At 50.0% G+C, this 10,448-nt stretch overlaps 1 pseudogene; it reads left to right on the forward strand.

Moving 5' to 3' along the window:
- The first annotated feature begins 1,402 nt into the window (after positions 1 to 1,402).
- LOC141212386 (Golgi resident protein GCP60-like) lies at positions 1,403 to 6,847 on the forward strand (annotated as a pseudogene).
- Positions 6,848 to 10,448: the final 3,601 nt, after the last annotated feature.

A 10,448-nucleotide genomic window follows, 5' to 3' on the forward strand; every position in this document is an offset into this window, starting at 1 on the left:
TTTGGCAAACACAAGTTGGACCTTCCGGTTCTTTGCAGAGATGAAAGGCTTCTTGACTGGAACTCGTGCATTCAGCCCTACTGCTTAGTCGTCGCGACTCACTTTGACCCCATATTCTTTGTTCATTTTGTGGACATCAGATACTGACTTTTTCTTTATAATGTGATCAACTCTGGAGGAAGTTCTCCTTGGTCGTCCACTTCTAGGTTTGTCGGCTGTTCCAGAACCTTCTTTTTCTTTCTTTAATATACCTGACACTTGACTCTGAGAACAGGTGAATTCCATAGCTGCCTCTTTATGGCTTTTCCCTGACTTCACTCCCAGAATAATAAGCTTCCTGACATCTGGTGATAAATTTGGCTTTGTCTCTGCCATGTTTTTAACCTTAAAACGCAAAAAAAAAAATTTAGGCAAAATTCGACTGCCCATAACAAAATATGCAAAACATTTGGCCCAGCAAATGTTGAAAACTAACACATAAAGGGATAAAACAATGTCCAACACAATTTTTGTCCTGATAGCTGACAATCATTTGCTTCCAGTTAACTAAAATCACCAGAAAAATGGCCTCACAACAACCAAACAGAAGCAATCACAATTTAAAAAAAAAATGCTAAACTTTTGGTGGCTACTGTATTCATACAGTCAGGTTTAGCTGAGCTGCCTTTATCATTTGGCACACAGTACAGTATCACAACATTTAATGTGGCTGCAGGGAAACTAGGCTGTACTTTTGGAGATGCATATAAAAATATTTTTGGTTTTGTCACTCGGCCTCAAAAAATTTAGTTACATATCTGGTAAAAATCCCTGAGCTCTCCTGAACCCTGCTGCTTTTTTGCCGTTTTGCACTGCGTCGCTCCATTGCAGAGATACTCACATTTGCGTCTTTCGGAGTGCAGTATGTGAAATCTCTGCTTTGCAGTCCAACTTTGCATTTTTTCAGTCTTATTTGGGAGTGCGCACTTTCACCCCTCCCTCCAAGACGCTGCCAATGATCACATGCTCGACTACTAGATCTTCTCCTGATCTGTGGAAGCAGAGAAGAAACAGTCCGTTGCACTACAAGCAGAGATTTCACATGCAGAGCTCCAAAAGACGCAAATGTGAATATCTCTGCAATGGAGCGACGCAGCGAAAAACGGAAAAGAGCTGCAGAATCGGGGGAGCTCAGGGACTTTTACAAGGTATTTAAGGAATCACCCTGTAAGAATTTAATTTTATCGTTCTGGGTCCAATTACTGGAAAGTGGATTGTATTATGTGTTGTGCACAGATATTACTCAGTATTGCAGGGTCTGATTACTGCACACTGGGGTCAGGTGGCTTTAGTGGTCCTATCACTGTCTTATTACAGTTTTTGTGGAGCATTATATGGCGGCACACGCAGTTTGGTACATGTGATGGGTCTCCTAACCATTTTCCTTCTGTATTTTTTTACAGAGAAGGACGGGAAGGCTTTCCATCCAACCTAGGAGGAGAAGCTGAGGCTGGTGGCTCTGCAAAAACAAGTCCTCCTGGGACCGTACAACCCCTACACGTGCCCCGAAGTCGGCTTCTTCAATGTCCTGGGCAACGATAGGAGGTAACGAATGTCGTGTGGTTTGTTTCACTGTATCACATACCTATAAAAAAGTAGCCACTTTGTAAATAGCCTAACGTTTTCTTACCGTTTTGTATACACAGCACTGATGCAGATCTGTGTGTCTCCATGGTTACAGACTACACTACATATGTAGTCTGATCCTGCCATTGTATATATTTCACCACTAAAGTAGCAGTCAGCGACTGCAAGGTGAACCTCATTACCATGAGCATTTATGGGAGCTGTGTACGCAAAACGGCAACAGATTTTCCATCATGGGCATGCATCGATCTGATGTGTCCAAAAAAAAAAAATAGGAATTGAAATGCAAAGTTTAATAAAAAACTGCAGACTGTTTCTTGCATAAAACTGAACGACGACGCGTTTCTAACCTCTTCATAGAAGCCTTTGCTCCCTCTGAGCGTCGTTCACACACTGTCGTCTTTCTCACAGGAAAGAATGGGCGGCCCTGGGCAACCTGAGCAAGCAGGAAGCCATGACGGAGTTTATCACCCTCCTGAACAGATGCTGCCACCTCTTCTCCACATACGTCACATCCCATAAAATAGAGAAAGAAGAGCAGGAGAGAAAAAGGTACTAATCCCTCAAATCCGTACATCCGGCATCGGTGGGGCACGGTAACTGCTGGTTTCCTCCCGAAACAGCGCCACACGTGTCCACAGGCTGTGCCTGGTATTGCAGCTCAGTTCTATTAAAGTGAGTGGGGCTGAGCAGCAAGGTGACGCACAACCTGCAGACAGGTACCTGAAGACAACTCCAGCACTAATAGTTACTGGAGACGTTCTTAAAGGGACCGCTCTGCAGATTGTGCAGTGAACCCACCCCAACTCTACCAGAAGAGGCGCTGGTGATACCGATAGATAGGAGATGGTTGCAGCGGTATTCTATGGACCCCGGACCAGGGTCCTGCAAATCTTTCCGCTCCAGTCTATAGCAGAGGTTAGCGGCAGTCGCTGTCTCACAAGATAGATGATGATCGACATCTGGGTAACGTTTTTCCACACTTAAAGGGGTTGTCTGTTAGTTTAAAGGAGCTTTCTGTTTCCTGCAGGGATGACGTCACGTCACTCTATCAGATTGCTGCAGCCAATCACTGGCATGTACAGCATGAGACCGTAGAAACCAGTGATCGACTGCAGCAGTCACATGGATTATACAACATCATCGCTGCAGGGAAAAAAAGTGATGGCCGCCAGAGTGTGAGCACGGGAGAAGCGAAGGAGTCATCAGGCGAGAAATATTTGTTTTTTATGGGTCAATTTTGTAAAATTTCCAACTGCCTTAAGTGGTATCAAATCCCTATCATATCACTAACTTAAAGCCGCAGGAGTTCTTAAACTTTGACTAAGTTTGATACATAGAATCCAACCTGCAGTGTAAAGCATGGGGGACAAAACAGCAGTATGAGACTGACAGGACATGAGGCATCTTTCAGGTTACCTCCTACTCCAGTACAAATTGCAGTATAGCTGGAGTCGGTGATTATGGATTTACGGAGCAGTCGGTATGTAAGACCGGAGGGATCATGGACCGGACTTCTGCTTTAAGTCTCAGGAAGTTGAGAACGGTTGATGCTGCTGCAAAAATCATGTCCGACATAGTTCAGTGTAAAGTGTCATCTGCTGACTTTACTGGAGAGAAGAGGAGGAGCGGAGACGGTGGGAAGAGGAGGAGCGGCAGCGGCTGCTGCGAGAGGAGGAGAAGCGGAGGAAAGAAGAGGAGCAGAGGCTGCGGAGAGAGGAGGAAGAGAGGATGCGAGCGGAGGATGAACGGTTTAGAATGGAACAGCAGAAGTAAGTACTCCCATCGGAAGTCACTCATCTTTCTTAAAGGATATTTTTGGGTGGGTCACTCATTCAGGACCCTCGTAGTATGAGCCATAGTACAAGGAGCAGTCTGTTGTATGCAATGCTGGTGACCGGTTGGAGGGTACATGCGCTGGGGTCACCAACAATGGGGTCCACGGAGCCCTGTCACATTCATTTTAATGGAAAATTACTAAAGCTCTGCCGGCCACAGGCTATGGCGGGTGCAGCACTCATTAGGGCAGGACCGTGCATTTGTGTTTCAAATCTTAATTCTATTTTTTTTTGCAGGCAGCAGATCATGGCCGCCCTGAACTCGCAGACAGCGGTGCAGTTTCAGCAGTACGCAGCGCAGCAGTACCCGGGGAACTTCGAGCAACAGCAGCTCCTGATCCGGCAGCTGCAGGAACAGCACTACCAGCAGTACATGCAGCAGCTGTACCAAGTGCAGCTCGCTCAGCAACAGGTAGACGCAGCGCACAGACCCCCGAGCCTCGCTGCTCTGAGCTGCATTTACCTGTCGGACCATGTTCCCACGTAGCATAAATGCTGCAGGGTTTGGGTTTTTTTTGCAGAAAATCCCCTGTGTTTAAAACGGTGTTTCCCAAACTCCAGTCCTCACGGCCCCCATAGGTCATGTTTTCAGGATTTCCTTAGTATTTCCATCACCTGTGTAATACTATCAAGGCATCAGGAATTCTCTCACCTGTGTAATACGAAGGAGATCCTGAAACATGACCTGTGGGGGCCGTGAGGACTGGAGTTTTGGAAACACTGGTTTAAAAGTTTGAGGAAACTTCTTGTGCTTCCCGGAAAACTCCTGACCGCTGTGCATCTAAAGACGTTGCTGAAATTTGTGGTTTTTTGGTTTGTTTATTTTTTCCTGTAGAGCCGAAAAAATGCATGAAAAAATGCCCTCGCTTCTTGTACAGAATTAATAAAACCTTCAGATCTTCAACAATAAATGGGGTAAAAACAGCTGTAAAAATAAGATAATCAGAGTAGATTGCTATTGCGGGTTTTGATGTAGAAAATAAACCCTGCACTTTACGCTCCCTGGAACCTGAACTAATTAACTAATTGTATTTAGTAAGAAAAAAATAAAAAAATTGCGCGGCTGAGTTTTGCTCTTGATGGTGGTGGTGCGCTGAGTAGCTGGTTGATTAGATGCAGCGTTTATAAGTGGAAGACAGTGGGATTTGTGTGCAGCGTCTATTGGAGCCTGTGGTTGTCTGAAACGCTGCCTCATTAGAAGTTAAGCTTCTTTGTTCTTCCCCTCATGCTTTACACTGCAGTTTTGCTTCGCAGCATACAAGAAATGAAGAATGCTCATAAATGACGTGGTGTTACCCTCTCCTTACCCTCTCGGCCTTACAGAAACAGCAGGAGGCACTTTCGGCAGGAACCAGCTCCCCTGTCAGTTCTCCATCCAAGGTGAACATGGGAAGCATCACCGGCTCCGGAGAAGCCCCCTCGGTCAACGGACAAACCCACCCACACATAGACAATGCTGAGACAGAACTGGAGGCAGACCCCGCTGGAAGACCTGCTGGAGAACGGGCTTAAAGGTGCGTCCTATGGACCCCATTGGGGTTGGGGTCTGTTGGGTGGACAATCAGACGATACCTGGACATTGGCTAATGGTTTATGTTTGCTCATTATTTTTCCACTTCCTTCTCTCAACAGAGTCCACGCCGGTCATTGCTGCCCCATCCATGTGGAAAAGACCCCAAATTAAAGACTTCAAAGAGAAGATCCGGCAGGACGCGGACTCAGTCATCACCGTCGGAAGAGGAGAGGTGGTCACAGTCCGGGTCCCCACACACGAGGAGGGCTCCTATCTTTTCTGGGAGTTTGCCACAGATAACTTTGACATTGGTTTTGGGGTTTACTTTGAATGGACAGACTCCCCAAACACGGCTGTGAGCGTGCACGTCAGCGAGTCCAACGAGGACGAGGACGAAGGTACTTTGTACAATTTTCATACTTCATTCATGTACAATAAATACTGTAGCAGGTCTTCACTGCGTCTCACCCCCTCTTCCTGAAGAGGTCGGGGGTCTCTCGAGAAGCAGCATCTTACCCCTTCGTTTTAAGGAGGTTGGGGCCTCTCGAGAAGCAGTGTCTCACCCCCTCGTCTTGAGGAGGTCGGGGCCTCTCGAGAAGTAGCGTCTCACCCCCTCGTCTTGAGGAGGTCGGGGCCTCTCGAGAAGTAGCGTCTCACCCCCTCGTCTTGAGGAGGTTGGGGCCTCTCAAGAAGCAGCATCTCACCCCTTCATCCTGAGGAGGTCGGGGGGTCTCTCTAGAAGCAGCATCTCACCCTTTCGTCCTGAGGAGTTAGGGGGTTTCACCCCCTCGCCCTGAAGAGGTCCGGGGGCCCTATTGAAGCAGCGTCTCACCCCCTCGTCCTGAGCAGGTTAGGGGCCTGTTGAGAAGCAGCATCTCACCCCCTCATCCGGACGAGGTAGGGGGCCTTTCGAGAAGCAGCGTCTCACCCCCTCATCCGGACGAGGTCGGGGCCTCTTGAGAAGCAGCGTCCCACCCCCTTGTTCCGAGGAGGTCGGAGGCTTCTGGAGAAGCACCAACTGGTCATGGATGTTCACCTCTGCAGGAGATCAAAAACCAACAATGTGCTCTCTGGGGAGTTACTGTGGTCTCTCTCGCTTTCCGTAGGTTCTTTAAGATTGACCTATCAGACTGGCGGGATGGTTGAGTCGCTGCCTAATTTATCCTCTCCCCAATGCCACTAGTGGAGGAGCTGTGCCTCTGCAGAGGGAAAACGGGCCGCATCTAGCGTCAGAGAGGCTCATTCACACTTTAAAGTAAAAAGCTTGCGAGCGTGCTCTCCTTGCCAAGGAAACCAGTCACCACTGATAGTTTGTAGAGGTGGCCGGTATCCTAGGCAACCAGCTGTAAACGATAGAATTAAGAATACCTCCATATTTGACAACAGAGATACTTTTTAATAAAGAGTGAAATGTAAAGTTGCTGGTGTTTACAAGCACTTTGCAATTTTACCCAGCGAAGATGGAGGAAAAACTGCACCAAAAACGGATCAGATCAGCATGAGTCGCCCTGTACTCTCTCTGCGGGATTTCTGTAAGACTGCTTGTTTCCGGATTATTCCCGGAAGACCCCTTTATGCTTCTGTTTTAGCTCCGCGCCCATGACTTGTCCCACTCTGATATCCTGGACTCACTCCTGACTTGTGTCTGTTCTTTACAGAGAATCCCAACAACGAAGAGAAAGCCGAAAAGAACGCCAACAAGCCTCAGCTGGAGGAGATTGTGCCGGTCTACAGGCGGGATCGTCACGAAGAGGTGGACGCCGGCAGCCACCAGTACCCCGGCCGGGGGCTCTACCTGCTCAAATCTGACAACTCTTATTCCCTGTGGCGTTCAAAATCTGTGTACTACAGAGTGTATTATACTAGATAAAGGAGGGGCCTGCGGTCAGGGGGAGGAGCCGGCAATCAGGGGGAGGGGCAAGTGATCATGGGGCGGGGCCTGCAATCAGGGGGAGGGGCCAGGGCAGTAAGTCGCTCACATGACCTGGATCCTTTTCGATAAGTGTCGCCTCCTCATCGCTCCTCGTGGCGGCCGACACTAATTCAGAGTGCTGTGATTTAACCCGTTCTTTGCCACTACGATTGGTGGACATGAAAGGGGTTAAACATAATTTGGCTGCGCCTGCACTTTTGTGTTTTGTGTTTTTTTTCGCACTTGTTTGGGATTTTTAATTCTATTCTATGTGCGCCCACTCGGGGGCATTTCATGATCTGTTCAGAAGATGAACGCGCATGAGAAGCGTCATGGAGGAGGGAGCACCTTTGTGTTGGGTACCAGGGTAGTGGGCGCCCCCTCAAGACTGGTGGAAGGGTAAAGGTCCCATGCGTTCCCCTCGGTCTGCCCTATTCTGTACCACGCGCAGGTAGCTCAGCGCCATCGCAAACAGCAACGGTTTCTCCTCCACTATAGGTCAGGGCAAATCCGAAATGTGCTGTTGCCTCTCTGGTATCAGCCGTGTGTAGCGGGCAGGAGAGGGTAGTGGGGAAAGTTTCTTATCTCTTCTCTCATCAGTCTGATTTGTCTGATCTTGTACCATGTAAAATATGTAACAAATATGAGAAATGGTTTATAATAATAATAATCATATGGAATAATCTGTCCTGTGTGATCTGGTGGAAACACTGCACCTCCCCCAATGCCCCGCAGCAGAGCATGCGCTATGTGAGACACCCAGGGGTGGGCCGCAGGGCGGAGGGGGGGTTCACGAAGGCTGAGAAGCTAGGAGGAATCTGGCAGACTTGCGATTGCTGCTCTGGAGGTGATAACAGCATTTCCTATAGATTTTACCTGTATGATGCTGCACTACGCCTTGTTGCCGTATAAGGGTAAGTCACAGGGCAACGGTCTCTGGTTGTTGTGAAACTACAACTCCCAGCATGCCCGGACAGCTCCTTGACTTTAGTCTGACTTGCACTAATACATTCTGTAATTTCGGTTGTTTTCTATGAAGGCGTCGCTTTTCTATATCGCGTCCAATGAGCTGGATGAGGGCAGAATACGGCCGCCATACATTTACCATGGGAGATGGCTGATCGGCTCTGTGTATCGCTCAGTGCACCTATGTGGGAGCAGTCAGGGCGGCCATATTGCTCATCACTCAGCTTTCCCAGAAACTGAACGGAGGGATAGAATTTGCCCCTGCAAATGATACTATGAGCTGTAGGGATTAATGGCCAGACATTTAGATCCAGACTGTAGAGATTGTGGACGGTGGGGATCAGGCTGGTCACAGGACAGGGCCGTGCAGATGGTCTCCGCTCTGCATTGGGGGTGGCCGGTATCGTATACGGCTCCTATTATAAGGCGCTATACAGGTCGGGTGTTGGACTTTGCTGCCAGCAGCTGCACTTCTCCCTGCAGAAATGAGACCACCCATCCCCTTCAGCAGAGCAGTGATCAGAGCTATGGACGGGTGGGCTGTAACATTAGGGACCCCTGGTACTCAACTTTCAGCCTGGAAGCAAGAAAAATCTCAGGTGCCAGTTTCTGATCATGTGGTTCAGTGTGATGTGAATGTTCAGGAATCTGCACCAATTTATTTACTATGTCTAAAGTCTGTCTTCTAATACAAGAATTAAGGTGCTGCCAGCAGCCTCCACTAGAGGGCACCAGTGGTGTATGCACTGAGCTCTGCGCTGGCAGCAGCCTCCACTAGAGGGCACCTGTGGTGTATGCACTGAGCTCTGCGCTGCCAGCAGTCTCCACTAGAGGGCACCTGTGGTGTATGCACTGAGCTCTGCGCTGCCAGCAGCCTCCACTAGAGGGCACCTGTGGTGTATGCACTGAGCTCTGCGCTGGCAGCAGCCTCCACTAGAGGGCACCTGTGGTGTATGCACTGAGATCTGCACTGCCAGCAGCCACCACTAGAGGGCACCTGTGGTGTATGCACTGAGCTCTGCGCTGGCAGCAGCCTCCACTAGAGGGCACCTGTGGTGTATGCACTGAGCTCTGCGCTGCCAGCAGTCTCCACTAGAGGGCGCCTGTGGTGTATGCACTGAGCTCTGCGCTGCCAGCAGCCTCCACTAGAGGGCACCTGTGGTGTATGCACTGAGATCTGCACTGCCAGCAGCCTCCACTAGAGGGCCCCTGTGGTGTATGCACTGAGATTTGCGCTGCTAGCAGCCTCCACTAGAGGGCACCTGTGGTGTATGCACTGAGATCTGCGCTGCCAGCAGCCACCACTAGAGGGCACCTGTGGTATGTTGAATGCACTAAGCTCCATACCACCATCAGCCACCACTAGAGGGCACCTATGCTGTTGTATGCACTGAGCTCTGCCTTTCCTGCGCTGTTGTATGGACAGAGCTCTGCGCTGCCAGCAGCCACCACTAGAGGGCGCCTGCGGTATGTTGTATGCACTGAACTCTGCGCTGGCTGCTGCCACCACTGGAGGGCACTTTCGTTATGTACTGAGCTCCATGCAGCCAGCGGTCACCACTAGAGGACGCCTGTTGTATGCACTGAGCTCCGCACTGCCTGCAGTAACCACTAGAGGATGCCTGTGGTGAATGCCCTGAGATCTGCGCTGCCAGCAGCCACCACTAGAGGGCGCCTGTGGTGTATGCACTGAGATCTGCGCTGCCAGCAGCCACCACTAGAGGGCGCCTGTTGTGTATGCACTGAGATCTGCGCTGCCAGCAGTCACCACTAGAGGGCGCCTGTGGTGTATGCACAGAGATCTGCGCTACCAGCAGTCACCACTAGAGGGCGCCTGTGGTATGGTGTATGCACTGTGCTCTGCGCTGCCAGCAGCCACCACTAGAGGGAGCCTGTGGTGTATGCACTGAGATCTGCGCTGCCAGCAGTCACCACTAGAGGGTGCCTGTGGTATGGTGTATGCACTGAGCTCTGCGCTGCCAGCAGCCACCACTAGAGGGCGCCTGTGGTGTATGCACTGAGCTCTGCGCTGCCAGCAGCCACCACTAGAGGGTGCCTGTGATGTGTTGTATGCACTGAGCTCTGCGCTGCCAGCAGCCTCCACTAGAGGGCGCCTGTGGTGTATGCACTGAGATCTGCGCTGCCAGCAGCCTCCACTAGAGGGCGCCTGTGGTGTATGCACTGTGCTCTGCATTGCCTGCGTTGTATGGACAGAGCTCTGCGTTGCCAGCAGCCACCACTAGAGGGCGCCTGCGGTATGTTGTATGCACTGAACTCTGCGCTAGCTGCAGCCACCACTGGAGGGCACCTGCTGCATGTAATGAGCTTCATGCTGCCTGCGGTCACCACTAGAGGGCGCCTGTGGTGTGTTGTATGCTCTGAGCTCCCCCTAGTGGTGGCTGTGAGTAATCAGCATTTTAAAGTCTTATGTAAAAAGATAAAATAAATTAGAATTCCCATCAATGAGCTCTGCTGAGCAGCACATATGTGCTTAACCCCTTATTAGTCAATCATTCCTGAAAACCCCCCCATTACCCTGCAGTAACCCTAAATTACCGTAGCCTTTGCAGGGCGTCCGTGTGTTATACCTGCA

The sequence above is a fragment of the Phyllobates terribilis genome, unplaced genomic scaffold (genome assembly GCF_046119375.1).
Source record: "Phyllobates terribilis strain yellow unplaced genomic scaffold, ASM4611937v1 Scaffold_172__1_contigs__length_4051808, whole genome shotgun sequence".
NCBI lineage: Eukaryota > Metazoa > Chordata > Amphibia > Anura > Dendrobatidae > Phyllobates > Phyllobates terribilis.